Here is an 11,046-nt window from a genome sequence, read left to right on the forward strand (position 1 = left end):
ATCTGGATTAGTGGAGGAGGGTTAACAAATCAACGCTAAGTGAAAAAAGACGAGGCTGAACACTCATCCAGCTCCACCTCGCAGAAACCTAAACTCCAAGTGAGAAGAGGGCAGAAGAGGCCAAAATGAAATGAACAGTAGTACTAAAAGGAGGGGGTATAATCTTAAAAAAAAAAAAAAAAAAGTCGCTGAAATGAAAAGATACCAGCATTGAGCTGAGAGGCAGCTCTACAGTGGACACTAAACCCATCTGCTTGGTTGCCCAGTTCCGCCCTCTGGGAGTTCTCCTTTACTCTCCCCACAGCCTTCCTATGATTGATACTACTGGCATCTCATCCCTCCTTGGTTCTGCAAAGACAGATACCTATTCTTCCTCTAATTTATGCCAATTTAAGTACTGAGGTAGGGAACTTCTTCCTCTAGGATTTTTTCTTCCTTTCTTCTCTTATAGCCACCAGAGGTCCAGTTACTCTTTAAAATATATTATTGTGGTATTCTTCAAACTGGGCTGTGTGGTGCTTTGTGTGTCTTGTGGAATAGAGTGTCACAGTGGGGCCCCATGATTCAGTATCCTATGTTGAAGGTAGTCTGTATATTCTTAACTCAAAGCAATGTCCCTGTGTGACTTCCCTGGCTGTCCAGTGGTTAAGGCGCCACACTGCCACCGCAGGGGGTGCGGGTTTGATCGCTGGTCGGGGAACTAGGATCCCTCATGCCACGCTGCGGCCAAAAAAAAAGGAAAAAGCAATGTCCCTGAGGCTGTGGGGAAACAGGCACAGTCCTACATTGCTGGTGGGAGTATTCATTGGTATAAGCTCTATGTCGGGCAATTTGGCAGTTATCAATCAAAATTACAAATGTACACACCATCTGACCCAGCAACTTCATGTCTAGTCTACAGGTAGACGTACATGTGTGAAAAATGTCACACGTCCAAGGTTATTCATGGCATCCCTGCATGTAATAATAGCAAAAAAATTCCAAACAGCATAAATGTCTATCAATATAGAACTTCCTTATTATGTAGACATAAATAAATGAGGATGTTCCTTACATACTGACATGGAAGATCTCCAAAATATATTGAATAAAAATTCCAAGGTACAAAACAGTGCCTTTTGTATGCTGCCACTGCCATAAAAAAATCTATGGAAAGACAGTGAAGCAATTACTAACCAAGGTGGAAGGATAACTGAGTGACGGGCACAGCGATGGAAGGGTGACTTTTCACTGCATATCTTTCACACTTACAAAAAAAATTTTAAGCCCTGTGAATGTGTTACCTATGTAAAATAAATAAATAAAAATATAAGAATAAAAGAATAAAGTCTAAAAGCAAGCTTTGCACTCCTTGTGTTGGCTAGAGGAATATCTATGATTCTCCCCTAACAAGGCATGGCTACTCCAGGGCTGACAGGATAGATTCCATGATGTACCAGTTTGTAGCAAAACCACATCTGAAAACTCAGCTTTCCAATTCATGGATTCCATTCTCACGTATCAGATGGAAACCTGATCAAGCTGAGCATGAAGCAACGGCAAATCTACACAGGAGCTGAGGACATACTGGCTCCCCAGCCTGGTATGTCCCCAGGCTGGTCAAGAGGGTGGGTCTGGCTGAAGTGGCAGATGAGCAGTGGCTGCTTTTCTCCCTCACTGCTTCTGTGGCTTTGGGACAGTACCTCCTAGATTGAAAGGATGATCTTCTCAGACAGAGAGAACTTTGGTCTTAGGTACCCCTGCCACACCTTCTACATCTAAGGCTTGGGTCAGTTCTACAATCTCAAGGAGCTCCCAGGTCCTTAAGCTTATCTTAACTGCATGGGTCTCATGCTTTATCAGCTCTCCCAAAGCAGCAGGGACTTCCAACAAGTGAAAAGTTATGCAGTGAGAAACAGTACCAGGCTAACAAGTTACATCTGGGCTTCTCTGAGATGAACAATTACGGAAGGCAAGCGTTAACCAGGAAGCAGTAGAAGAAGCGCTCTGACTTCCAGCTGGTGTCAGTCTAATACACTGAAGCTTTGAAACATCCCAGATCTTTCTGAACTATAAGTGAGGAGCCCAAGTAGGCCCTGCACTTCAAGCAGCAAAACAGAGACATAGGATTTGTGAGACTCTCACACGGACACTCACATTTCCATACCTTGATTGATAGCTGCCAGGGCAAGAGGCATCTGAGGTTTTGTCAGTAGCTTAAGGCCACCAGTTAAAGATAATGGCTTCAGGGCTTCCCTGGTGGTGCAGTGGTTCCTGCCAATGCAGGGGACATGGGGTTCGAGCCCTGGTCCAGGAAGATCCCGCATGCCACGGAGCAACTAAGCCCATGCGCCACAACTACTAAGCCTGTGCTCTAGAGCCCGTGAGCCTCAACTACTGAAGCCCGCGAGTCACAACTACTGAAGCCTGCACGCCTAGAGCCCATGCTCCGCAACGAGAAGCCACTGCAATGAGAAGCCTGCGCACCACAAGGAAGAGTAGCCCCAGCTCGCCACAACTAGAGAAAGCCCGTGCGTAGCAACGAAGACCCAACACAGCCAAAAATAATAAATAAATAAAATAAATTTATTTTTAAAAAAAGATAATGGATTCAGCTGCACTTGGATTTGTAGCTCAGTTGTTCTTTTGTTTTTTTTTTTTTATTACTCACCAGAACAAAATTTTCCCATTCTGTTAAGTGAAAGATGCTAGTTACATATCCGGTGAGTGACCGGATCATTAAGATGGGCTATATCTCGTATTTTATTAATTAATTAATTTATTTATTTTTGACCGCGCTGCACGGCATACAGGATGTGGGATCTTACTTCCCCGACCAGGGATTGAACCTGTGCCCCCTACAGTGGAAGTGCACAGTCCTAACCACTGGACCGCCAGGGAATTCCCTATATCTTGTATTCTTGTTTAGCTGGTCAGAGACTCTCCTTAAAATATAAGCATCAACATCTAAATGACACAAGGATTAGATGTCTGTGCTTCCAGATGCAGTGAAGGGATTACTCTGCCAGGTTTTTTTTTTCCTTAAACTCAACTTTCTTGGGGTGAAAATCACACATCCTACTTTCTGTTAAACTGATTATAATTCAAGTTCCTGGAGAGCATGCATTTCAGCTTAATCAGCACCAAACAAAGAATGTGTCCACGGATACTAAATGAATAATACTACTAGGTCAAATAACTAACTAAACTCTTTAGCTCAAATTTGAATCCTAAATCAACCCTACTTATTGTGAATTAGATCTAATTGAGACCAGATTTGAAACCCTTCATCTAGGGACTTCCCTGGCGGTCCAGTGGCTAAGACTCTGTGCTTCTAATGCAGGGGGCGCAGGTTCGATCCCTGGTTGGGGAACTAAGATCACACCTGCTTCGTAGTGCGGCCAAAAAAAAGAAAGAAACCCTTCATCTGCTACAGAACTATAAGCTCCCTAAGAGAAGTTCCTGGCAGAGGAGTAAATGCTGAGTGCAAGAATGAAGGAGCGTGGGGGACTTCCCTGGTGGAGCAGTGGTTAAGACTCCACGCTCCCAATGCAGGTGGCCTGGGTTCGACCCCTGGTCAGGGAAGTAGGTCCCTCATGCCTGCTGCAACTAAGAGTTCACCTGCCACAATTAAGGAGCCCACAAGCCGCAACTAAGGAGCCCGTGTGCTGCAACTAAGACTCAGCACAACCAAATAAATATTAAAAAGAATGAAGGAGGGAAGGAACTGAGTCCCACCACCCCAGCTCTTCCTCCAGCCCTAGCTAGGATGCCCACTTTTTCCTCACTTGGATTACCATCTTGCCTCATCTCCGACATCCACGTAGTTTCCTCCCAGACCCAGGTCAAGAACAAGCTTTCCCTGGCCAACACCACACCAGACCATCAGACTCCAGCCTACTCCCTCTATACTCAGCAGTGAAGCTACACCAGGAGGCTCGTCTGTAGTGTTCCACGAGGGCACGGATGCATCCCTCTGTCATCGGACCCTGAGTCCAGTGCCCAGAACATGGCAGGCACTAACTGGGTATTGCTTTAGCAAAGGAAGGGAGGCCTCTTACCACCAACGCCACTACACAGTGTAGAGCTCAGCAGTTTCCAACATCCTCTCAGATATACGTACAGTTATATTATCTCCCTTGCTCTATGCACTACTTCATTGACTCTCACACAGGAGGAGCTGAGAAGACAACGCATTTCTAGTCTAAAGCTGCCATTTTGCAGATGAAGAAACAGGCCAGAGCTGCCAGAGGAGTCTGAAAGGATCACAGAGCTACCTGGTGGCAGAGCCGGGTCTCACACCTGAGCCGCTAGTGTTCTTCCCACCATACCCCTTTGTCTCTTGCCCAGTAATAGTGTTCTTTCAGTTCCCAGGAGGGCAGAAATTGACTAGCAAGTCTAACAGACTTGTACATCCAGCTTCTTATTTAACATCTTCACGTCCAAAAACATCTCAAACTTGACATATTCAAAAGTGAATTCCTTATCTCCCCTTCCTACAATGTATCCTTCTTCCAGGGTCCCCCATTTCAGTAAATGCGAACTCCATCCTTAAATTGCTCAGGCCAAAAATGAGGGAGCCATCCTCAACTTCTCTATTTCTTTTATATGCCACTTCCAATCCATCAGCAAATCCCGTGTGGTCCTCTTTCAAAACATATCCAGAATCCAACCACTTCTCACTCTTGCACTGCTTTACTTTGGGTACAAACTACCAACTTGTCTTGCCTGGACTATTGCAATAGTTTCCTAACCAGTTTCCTTCCTTCCACTCTTGCCACCTACAACTCATTCTCAACATAGCAGCCACGATGATCCTTTATGTCAGATCATGTCACTTGGGTGCCTAGGACCCTCCAATCGCTCCCATCTCACCCACAATTCACAAAAAATCCAGGGGCCTATAAGGCCTAATGTGATCTACCACCAATCCACTTCCACCTCCACATCTCTTGCTATGTTTCTCCTCTCCACCCTACTGCAGCCATACTGACTGGTGTCCTCATGTTTCTTGAATATACGGGGCATACTCCTGCCTCAGGGTTTTTGCACTTGCTGTTCCCTCTGGCTAGAATATAATTCCCTCAGATAAATGCTTGGCTCACCTCAACTTCTTCGGGTCTTTGCTCAAATGTTGCCTTTTCAATAAGACCTTCCTTGACCACCCTACTTAAAACTTAATATCCCGGTTCCTGGTACTCTTTATCTTCCTTCTCTGTTTAATTTTCCCAATATATATTTTACTTGTTTATGGTATGTTTCTGCCTCATCCCAACAGGTGAGCTCCTCAAGTCCTGGAACTTTGTTTTATTCACTGCTCTATCCCCAGATATGAGAAAAGTACCTGGCCTCCAGCAGATATTCACCAAACGTTAGTGGAATGACTGAATGAGTGAATGAATGAATGAACCTCCATACTTTTAGAATCTCCCAGTAATCTGAAGGGTTTAGGCCAGAAGGGGAAGACCCTAGTTGAGCTCTGATCTCTCCCTCACTTCCCCCACTGTCTCTTCCTCTTCTCAGGCCCAGTCCAGCCCATTAACACAAGAAACCACACCTGGGCTGGGAAGCAGGGCAGGACCAAGGCCACAGGTGCTTGTTGCCAGGATGATACATTTCTGCAGTGTGCTAATTTTTGAATTTAGCATCATGATATCTCACAAACAGAAGAGGTCAAAAATAGGTTGGGACTAAATATACTACTTAACCAAGATAATAGTACTGACTCAGTAACAGCAGCTCGTTTGTTTTGATATATTTTGCAAGGAACAGTGCTAAATTTGCACTTGTTCACCTAGCTGTCCTCTTCTTTTTCCTCCAATTTTTTATTATGGATTTCAAACATACATAAAGGTAGAAGGAATAGTATAATGAACTCCACGAACCCATTACCCAACTTCAACAATTACCAACATTTTGCCAGTTTGATTTCTTCTCTTCTCTGATTGTCTCTGCAACCTCTGCTAAATATTTCATCTAGCTGTTTTCTTGAGAACTGGTCTACATATGACAGACCCTGGCCTTGTTACCACTGTATACTAGCCACTATGTCAACCAGTCTCTCTAGTCTAACCAGAAACACAGTAAAAAGAAGCACTTACACCCATTCCCCCACCCAAGGTATGACTAAAAAAGGAAGTGTCTAAATTCCAGAATGTTTAAATCAAGGGACTTGCCCATTATCACGTTTGGAGGGATTTGGGGAGAAGGGTTGTTGTAGCTACAAAGTAGATATAGACACTAGCTGTTTTCACTTGTTTGTACCTGATGCAGAATTTCTGAATGAGTTCATTCAATCCAGTAAGTATTCACTGACTACCTGCTAAATATGGGGGACAGGATTAAGATGACAAAAGATAAAGAAAACCCAGCTTCTGTTCTCAAGGAAATCACAGTGGGGGTGGAGGGTGGGTGTTGGGTGAGAAGAGTACCCAAATAACTAAGATCCAAGGCAGAATATGTTCTATAGCCTAAGAGAGATTAAACAAATCTAAGGCGAAAGCTCCTTTTAAAGAAATCAACCCACAAAATTTGCAGACCCCAAGATTTATGCCTTCCTTAACTCTAAATCTGCCCTCTGCTGAATTTACTGCTATACAGCCAATAAGTATATTATTAGGAATTTGGGAATTCCCGATAATTCCCAAATTTGGGAATTTGGTGACCCACAGAATAGACTTTTGGAAGTGGATCTTTAATGTCACATTTTGCTACTCACCATCCAGTCCTCTGGTAGGAGGGGACTGGAAAGTCCTCCCAGGGCTTGGAAAACAATGGGGCTAACTGGTGTTGAGACTCAAAGCATTCTACCCTGAGGGCATATACAGCAAGCAGCTTCATAAACCGGATAGAAGAGCGGAAGTGTGTCAAGAAGACTTGGCTACATTTATTCAGAAGGATTTCCAAGATCTCTCTTCTTGCTACCTAAAGGACTGTGATCTTGGTGATCTATTATCAGAGGTTCCCAGAGAAAAGTGTAGTTCTCTGGACAAACCAGGGAAGTGTGGTTGGCCATGCTGTGTGTGAAGGAGAGAGTGGCAGGGAGAGTGGAAGAAGGGGCAGAGCTGGGATGGGAGAAAGGTTTACACCCTAATCAATGCTACCAAGATTGGTGAGGTGAGGATGCAGGTGAGGATGAGGTGAGGTGAGGGAGAAAAATAAGAGTAGGGCAGGAAAAAGGCACTGTGAGAAGGGATAGGGCACAGGAAGGGGGATAAGGTAAAAGATGATTCTGGTTTGAAAAGATCACTGATGAAAATGAGAAAGTTGCTATGAGATCCCAGAATCTAAGAGGCAGGATCTCACAAGATATTGAAAAGGGTATGAAGAGGAGGGATCTTAGCATGGGAGGGTGTATAGATTTTGAAGGATGGGTTCACATTGGGATGGAAGGGGCTCATTTCACTGAAGCTGGGAGAAGCACTCACTAGATGAAGGGCTAATTTAGATGAAGGTTTTGAGTAACAGGATGTGGCTGAGGATGGTAGAAGGGAAGCAGCTGGAACACTCATAAGAGATTTCCAATCTCTTATATATATGAATTCCTGGGGGTAAAGGATTTAACAGGATGAGAGGATTTGGGATAGAGTGCCACTGAGGTGGGAGACACCTTAGGGTAAGTTTAGGGTAAGTGGGAGCTCCAAGGACTCATAGGGTGAGAGGATATTTGGACAAAGGGTAAAGAGAGGTATTAAGGTGCAGGGGTCTCAGGACACGTGGGGTCAAAAGTCATGAACAATTGGTTGAGGAAGTGACCAAGCCATGGGGCAAAGGTTAAGAGAAACCTTAGAAGTGATGGGGAAAGTGTTGGTGTTGGGCTTAGAAATTATTAGAAAATAAGGAACAAGGGGCTGAGAGTGACCTGGAAAACTAGGTAGGTTTAGGGGCAAGAGAAGCAATGGATCAAATGAGTTTTGAAGACTGTGGGTTCAAATCCCAGCTCTGCTACTCATCTGGGTGAGTTTCAGGTTCTTCATTTGTTTAAAACCAAACCAAAACAGGGCTTCCCTGGTGGCGCAGTGGTTGGGAGTCCGCCTGCCGACGCGGGGGACACGGGTTCGTGCCCCGGTCTGGGAGGATCCCGCATACTGCGGAGCGGCTGGGCCCATGAGCCATGCCCGCTGGGCCTGCGCGTCCGGAGCCTGTGCCCCGCAGCGGGAGAGGCCACAGCAGTGAGAAGCCCGCGTACCGCAAAAAAAAAAAAAAAAGAAAAAACCAAACCAAAACAAACAAAATATGGGAAATAGTGGTAGATATATTGGGGTTGTGAGGGGAAACAGTTTACACATACAAAGCTTGGTGCACAGTAGGTGCTCAGCCGTAAGTGCCAATCATTATTAAGGAGATAGCAGGGTAAAAACCCAGAGAAGTGAGGAGGCCACAGCAGAGATGAGAGGACAGTGATTCCAAGAGCTCGGGGGGTACCAAGATAATGCAAAGTGTGGCCCCTGTGTTCATTATCTGTTGACTCCCTAGCACCCAGGACAGAGTAAGACCCGTAAGAGCTTCTCGGCTTATACTTAAGGGCTCCCATGGGCTAGGCCTGGACCAAATGCTTTGAATGCATTATCTCAAGCACTACTATTATCCTGCCCTAGGAGAAGTGAAGACTGAGGCTAGATGGTGTGCCTGAGGTGCCATACTTTACAGGCCAGAGTCAAACTAGAACCCAGATCTCTTACCACATCAACACCCCAAGCTGAAGCACTCTTATCCTGCTTTGCAAACATGTTAACTGATGAGGCCTGATCAAGGGAAATGGGTATGGACTATTAAGAGTGTAGGGGGGTTGCAGGAGTGACGGAATAAGGTTCAAGAAGCAAGTGGACCCTGGGCTGAGATTACAACAGTAAACTTCTAGTTAGGAGTACAGAATACAAAAATGATTGCAAACAAATATCATCTTGACTGAGAATTGCAGAACGTCACAGCTGGAAGGAAACTCTGAGATCATTTAACCCAACCTTATCATAATACAGATGAGAAATTGAGGTCCAGAGCGAGGAAAGGACTTCTTCCAGGTTCCCAAAGCACAACGGTGGCAGAGCTAGGACTTGAATCTGGGACCACACACTCAATCCAGATTCTCTGATGACTCCAACTATATCTACTTCATATTCATCTCTGTATCTTCCTGAGCACCAGCTCGGTGCTAGGGCACTTGTAAGTCATGTGCTGATTAACACTGGGGGGCTGGAGTGCAGAGAGGGATGTCCGTGGAGGTGATTTTAGGATAAAGGGGGCACATGGAATGAGGATCATGAAGTTACAGGGCAAAGAAGGGATTATCAGATACTGAGGGTTATGTAGAAGATAACTGGGTGGGAAACTATTTTAGTAGGTATGGCTTAGGAGTTACCAGGAAAGGTTTGGGGGGAGTCACCAAGTTTGTGGGGGAACACGGGGTAGAAGTGGAGGGGGTTACCAGACCAGTGGGGTCACTGACGTTTTGGGGGATGTAGGGATCTCGGGTCATGAGTCACTGGTTTAGAGCTGAGGGTGGTGGGTCCCTGGGCAGTGCTGGGCAAATTCCTGGGTTGGCAGAGTCAATGAATAAGAAGTGAGGATTACCTGGTGAGGTCTTAGGGTCAGTGGGTGGGGTGTGGGGGTCCCAGAGGTTGAGGCGGGCGCAGTCACGGGGTGGGGTTTGGAAATCATGGGGGAGGAGTCAGAGGACGGAATGGAGGGGCAGGGATGGGGGCCAGAACCCGGGGTGGGGGAGGATCAGGCCGCCGTCCAGCCTCCCGGCCACCGGGCTAGGGCCGGAGGAGGGTGGGCACGCCGGGCTCGGGACCTTCCCGGGGCCCCGCGCCCGCCCGGCCTCCCACCTGGGCACGGTGGACCCACTCCCCGCAGCTACCAACCTGACAGCCCCCGAGGGCGACTCCGCCGACAGACCGCCATGCAACGGGCCCCGCCACCAGCGCCGGCCCCGCAACCCGCCTGCGCCATAGCCCGCCCGCCCGCGCGCAGCTTGCCTCGCGCCATATCCAGGTTCCAGGGCCGCCGCACTTTCCTCTCTTCTCGGCGCGCCTCTACCGGGCCCCGGAACCCGTATAGAAAATACAGGGAACGCTCCACCCCGCACCCCCCGTCGCCGCGGCCGCCGTCCTACTTATCCCGGTTCCCGGGCCGCTGGAGCCCGGGCAGCCGGGTTCTGAACGGTGCCGGTGAGAGCCCCGCCCCGCCCCCCGGCCGGGGTGACGCGCAGCCCGCGAGGCCGAGTGCCCGGGGAGGGCGTGATGACGTCACGACGCCCCGGTCAGGGACTGGGCGCGGCTCGCGAGCCGGGTCGTCTCTATAGCAATGAGGAGCCGCCACCTGTCCTTCCGAGGGATTCGGTCCACCTGAGGCGGGAGGCGGGAGTCTCGTCGGCCGCCTGCGGGTGAGAAGGTGCGCTTTTGGATGGGGGGAGGACCGGAGGGGCAGATTGTGAGGGAGGCCGTTCTCGCGGCTGCCACTCTCCGCACCGGGCCACGGACCCTCTCCTCGCAGCTCAGAGGCCCCAGGCGTCCTGCTGCGCCTCACGGTCCCGAGGCGCTTTACTGTGCGCAGTCCGCTGGCAGTGCCTACGATCTATGAGCCACGCGGGTATTACTAGCTCCTTATTGAAAAAGACGACGTCGAGGAGCCGTGAGGGACTGGCCTCTTTAGGGAAGGCGCCCTGAGGGTGCTCTTCGGTTCTCTCATTCCCCCGCCAGCCCCACCCGCAGCCTCAAAACCAGCTGCTCCCCCTTGTAGGCTCCTTTCGGGGTGAACAAAGCCAAGCCCTTTTACTGTTTCCCCCTCTCACTAGGGAGGGGCTGTGCTTGGGCAATTTTCAGACACCTAGGGGAAAAGTAAAAGAGAGTGAGCTTTTGGTAAAAAATTAAAAATAGAGACGTTAGATGAGGAACTGGTAAACGTTGCCTCTTAGGAGAGGAATTGGGGTGACTGGAGGAATGAGGTGAGAAACTTTTCTCCCTCTCTGCCCTTTTAGACTTTAAGTCCTTTCTTTTGTCTCCTCTCTCCCCACCCCCCAAAATTAACTAAAAAAATTTTTTAAAGGAAGTATGCCAATAAACTGGA

General features: G+C 47.9%; 1 protein-coding gene across 3 annotated transcripts in view; it reads right to left on the minus strand.

Annotated features, from left to right (window-relative positions):
• ZNF76 (zinc finger protein 76) overlaps nucleotides 1–10,149 on the minus strand; it is a 31,965-nt gene extending 21,816 nt beyond the window's left edge. The window contains exon 1 of one of the 3 annotated variants that reach the window (XR_002645719.3): nucleotides 9,843–10,149. The gene's annotated coding sequence lies outside the window, so the exon portion shown is untranslated. The remainder of the gene's footprint in view (nucleotides 1–9,842) is intronic. The other 2 variants (XM_089918004.1, XM_022581680.3) reach the window with 2 other exon arrangements.
• Between the last annotated feature and the right edge of the window lie 897 nt (nucleotides 10,150–11,046).

This window comes from Delphinapterus leucas, chromosome 10, assembly GCF_059928025.1.
Source record: "Delphinapterus leucas isolate spDelLeu-1000000601 "Yukka" chromosome 10, BTC_Dleu_Yukka2, whole genome shotgun sequence".
NCBI classification, from domain to species: domain Eukaryota; kingdom Metazoa; phylum Chordata; class Mammalia; order Artiodactyla; family Monodontidae; genus Delphinapterus; species Delphinapterus leucas.